The 4,690-nt window shown below is 46.3% G+C and overlaps 1 pseudogene; it reads left to right on the top strand.

Annotated features, from left to right (window-relative positions):
- Positions 1-3,576: 3,576 nt before the first annotated feature.
- Positions 3,577-4,435, top strand: LOC115320232 (annotated as a pseudogene).
- The last annotated feature ends 255 nt before the right edge of the window (positions 4,436-4,690 follow it).

The raw sequence follows: 4,690 nt of genomic DNA, 5'->3' as shown, positions 1-4,690 counted from the left end.
TTTTTATCGTCTGCAAGCAGAAGGAGTGACTTATCCAGTGTTACTGCGTAGTTCTTGCCGTCTCTCTTGGTTTTCCACATGTCCTTCGTTCGTTTGGCACGTATACCCCGATGCTGCAAAGCGCCGGCGCCGTGTTCGCGCTAACAGTGTCCGACAGTGCACATAAATACATGTACGAAGCGGTTCTACCACCGTTTTTCATGCCACGATTTTAAAATAAAAACGCCGTAACTGACCAATTTTTTCATCTGCGTATCTGGGAAATGTTCCAATGTGCCTAGTAGGTACGAATTATTCGTGATATTTGCTCTTTTAATCGAGCGAAGGGAGGAAATGCACTCGCTTTTTTCCGTAGAAATGCATTACCGGAAATCAATTTCGGACTGCTTGCTGCCTGCTTCAAAATGGAACCGCACACTAGCGCCAGTTGAACCTCTAGCGTACATTATAATAACTCTACAATCAAGTCAGGCTCGCAAGGAAACAAGCGATTGCGAAACCACCAAACCGAAAACGAAACAGTCCTGGAAACCTTTTCTGTCGAAGACGTCGATTGCGTAGAAGCAGTCTAAACTCGCTTTAACGAAGGCATTCACCCGAAAAAAATGACTTGTAGCCGGTGCGTACTGGTTGTGGTAGCCACGTCCGATATTTCGTTTTATCAGGCGGTCTCATCTTGGGTCTCAACTGAGACCCAGCGTAAGACCCAGCGAAATCGGAACCGTCTCAGCCAAGTCAGGACTTGAGTCCGGTACCTACAACGGAGTGAGCGGTGCCTCGAGAGGGAATCTAGGGAAAACGGAAAAAAACGAAGAATCCGGACGTGGATGTGACACGGGGTCGTCTGCTTCTGCTACGCCGCGGTCGTTTTGAACAGCGACAAACTACGACAGTCTCGTAACTGCGTCGTGTTTTTCGTGCAAACCGTGGTAACACGTAAAAAGCGACAGCAAGCCGCGGTTCTGGACGTTGTCTGTCACCACCATCGTCGACGTTAAGCGCGTACGCCGAATAAAGGTGTCCACAGAAATGTCTGTTCGTGCCGATGCATTTTCTAAGAAAAAGGAACCGCTCTGTACGTCCCTTCAAAGGTAAAGACGAATGTAATTTGGTGCAAAGATGAAAAGTTTCAATTGGTGTACGAAATAGAGAAACGAAAACGCGTAATTCGAGAGGAATTTAACAAGATTACAAAGTTTCTAAAAAGAAAGCACGGCATCCGCACCATAGAGATCATACATACTATCCGTACTGAACTCGCGGTACCAACCGATCCTACGCAAAAGACAAAAAGTAAAAAAAAAAAGTTGCAGAACGTAAAAGGTTTTAGCTGCAGAGCTGACGCTTTCCACAAGGGCGAGTTTATTATACATGTCTTTACTGCGCATAAAAATAAAGCACAGATTCTATGCGCTCAAGCAATTTTTTTTCACTTCTTATTTTCCTGGCTAAATTATATTAATAGTCAAGAGCTCTGGATTTGAACATTTTAATACAATCAAGAAAACCTTTCATGAGCTCATGAAATTTTGTTCACTTCTAATTTTCCTGGCTAAATTATAAAGGTTGTCAAGAGTTCTGGATTGAAAACTTTTATTACGAACAAATCAAAGCAATGAACACACTTGCTGCAATCAGACAAAATCCAATGACCCAAGATAATGTAAAAAAAATCCGTCTTCCACAGGCACAGGACCAGTGAGCTGTCATGTCACTGCTGTTTCTACAAATATACTTGAATGCAGTATGTGCCATTTGATGCAGACAAGTCTAGCCTTTTGAGGTTGACATGATTGGGGGTTCTACTAGCAAAGCTAACATTGATTTCATAACTGTACCTTAGGTATGCAAATACTAAATACTGGGCCCACTCTATGAAACATTCCGGATAGTTCTCTCCAAAGCAAGAAGGATCTGCGCACATTCAAGGACTCTGAAACTTTGAGCCATGTCATTTCAGTTAAAAGTCAAGGTCGGTATTCCAATGAAAGAACACTGCACTTATCGATAGCAGAATTAATCTTGTACACTGCTCAAATGCTAGAAGGTACATTTTAAAAAGGAGTTAAGCAATGCAAACATTACCAGGGTTATTGTGTTGCCATTGCACCATCACCACAAAATACACAGGCTAGAAGCTTATGAAGTAAAGCCGAAACATGGGAAGCAGTAACATGAATTTGATGTTTTATGCCAAAAACTCTACATCTCCGTAGGTCCAAAGGCGACAAACACAACACTTGGACCGCATTTCTTTTGGGACCCATTTTCTTTGGGTGCGTTGTATTGAGATGCCAAGTCAAAAGAATGCACACACAAAGCTGAGAGTCTGTTACATAAATATGTATGTGCAGGTGCTTTTACATCTAGCTCATTTTACAGGTAGTATTCACTGGCGGCCATTGCTGAGCTCGCAGCTGCAGAGCACATATACTGACGGCAAACTTCCACAACACCTGCAACATGCACATTGCCTACATGAAGAATGTCTTTTAGAGTGCAGCTCTTAGGCGCGCGTCTCCAGAGTGAGCGGCGTCGGTGTTGGCGTAACTGCGCGTTACATTGGGACGTTTCCCATAGTGACATCACATGTGACGTCACTAGGGCCACGAGTGACGTCACAAAGGTCACTTGTGAAGGTCACGAGGGAGGAGGGAGGGGAAAGGAAGGGCTGGAGGGAGGATGGAGGGGAGGGTACAGAGGAGAAAGAGGGGCCTACCTGTTGATAGTGTAATGGACCGTTATCAGAGGGCGACACGAATCCAGCGCTAAACTCGTGCAGCCGTTCCCTTTTTGTTTGTATTTTCCCCCCTCCCTTCCCGCTTGATAAACAAGATGGCAGCTTGACAGCTGTATGTCGTTTCTTCATCCCCAAATCCACTCAAGCCGTGACCCAGAAATCTGGTCATACTGTGCACTTAAGGTAAACAAAGAGGTTATGGACCCAGGACGACACATCGACCATTATTTTGGAAGAAGAGGGATCACCTTTAATGAGTGATGAAAAGGTCCGACCACGTTGAAAAAAAAAAAAAAACTGTCAAGCAACACCGTCTTCGCTACGCCGTGCCGATGCCCGAAGATGATTAGACGGGCGTGAGTGTAGTGAAACTGTCAATGACGAAGTGACTGACAAGCGGTGTGTGCCCGTCAAGAAAGTAAAAGGTGGCGCGTTCTTCGTCAGACGGACGGACGGAGCGTCGCCGAACTCCGGTCTCGCTGCGGACACAGCAAGCGTGAGTACAACGAAGTTGCCGGTAAGAAGTGACCTTTGCGCTATCTGAGCAGGACGGATCGTCGTGCGACACCTGTGGTAGTCGGAAAGAAGTACTGACATCGGTTCGGTGCGCGCCAGTGACGAAAGTGTCGGGAAGAAGTGACTGACACGCCAGTGACGAGTTTCTCGGCAAAGAAGTGAACAAAGGAGAACTGCGTCGACGGTTCGTGGAAGACGTCGCCAAACCTGTACGTGTGTTCCTGCTTCGCTGGGTGCCACAAGACGTGCAACGGGAACCCATCGCAAGTTCATCGCTGTAAGCCTACTTCAAAACGCCCTCGACGAAGCGAAGCGATACGATGGCGGCGCTGGACGAATTCAAAGTACGAAAACACTCAAACGAAAATAACCATGCCTGAGCGATTTGAGCCAAAGTGGCACTCGTCCAGAAAGGCTGTTGGGAAGTCATCGAGCCTGGCTGTGGTGGGAGAGAAATGACGAACGACGAGAGGAAGATAAACAACAAGGCTTTGACATTCATGTTCCTAGTAGTGGAAGACACCTACCTGGACGATATTGGGGAATGTTTGACAGCTCATGAGGCCTGGAATACATTGTAAGAAATACATTTAAAGTGTGGACTACTTCATGCTCTTCAGTTGATGGGAGACTTTTTGAACATCAGAATGAAGCCAAATGAAACCATGAATGATTACCTGGATCAAACAATGAACCTACACAGGAAGCTTTCAACGGCAGGATACGCCTTCACTGACAGGGAAGTGGCACTGGTCATGCTGATGGGTTCGCCAGAAGCGTATGAATCACTTACCCTAAATCTTGAGCAAGACGAAGGAACGCTCACAACGAAGGAGGTGAAAGCAAGGCTGCTGGTAGGAGAAAAGCGCCAAGTCAAACGTGAAGAAAGACAAACTAAATGAGAGTGAAGAAAACAAGGCCCTCATGAAAAAGAACAAGCCCATTATGCAGAGGAGTCAGCTCCACAAGCATAACGGGCAAGAACATTTTTCAAGGAAAGAAGCAACTGGCACTGGTACAAGCTGCTTTGAACCGAAACGACGAGTTCGGTGCGGAAAATTTGGACACGTTGCCAGGAAATGCAAGGAGGGTCCCGATGACGAAGGATGCGGCTCACAGAGAAGACGAAATACCAGAGAACCGAACAAGGCGCTCTGTGCCAGAGGTGGGAGTTCCTAAGGGTCACACATCTGGTACTTTGACAGTGGAGGAACTGACCACATGACGTCAAACAGAGACAAATTCACCACTTTCAAGCCTTCCTGTTCGACTGTTGAGCCAGCAAATAATGAGGTCATGGAAGTCGTCGGGAGAGGACAGGTAGAGATTGAGCTTTCGAAAGACTGAGGTGCCACTATCGTCGAGCTCCAAGATGTCTTCTACGTACCAAGCTTAGACGGTAACCTCTTGTCAGTTGGGAAGATTGAGGAACGT

This window comes from Ixodes scapularis, unplaced genomic scaffold, assembly GCF_016920785.2.
Source record: "Ixodes scapularis isolate PalLabHiFi unplaced genomic scaffold, ASM1692078v2 PGA_scaffold2__306_contigs__length_199485367, whole genome shotgun sequence".
NCBI classification, from domain to species: domain Eukaryota; kingdom Metazoa; phylum Arthropoda; class Arachnida; order Ixodida; family Ixodidae; genus Ixodes; species Ixodes scapularis.
This window is presented reverse-complemented; position numbering and strand designations above follow the sequence as displayed.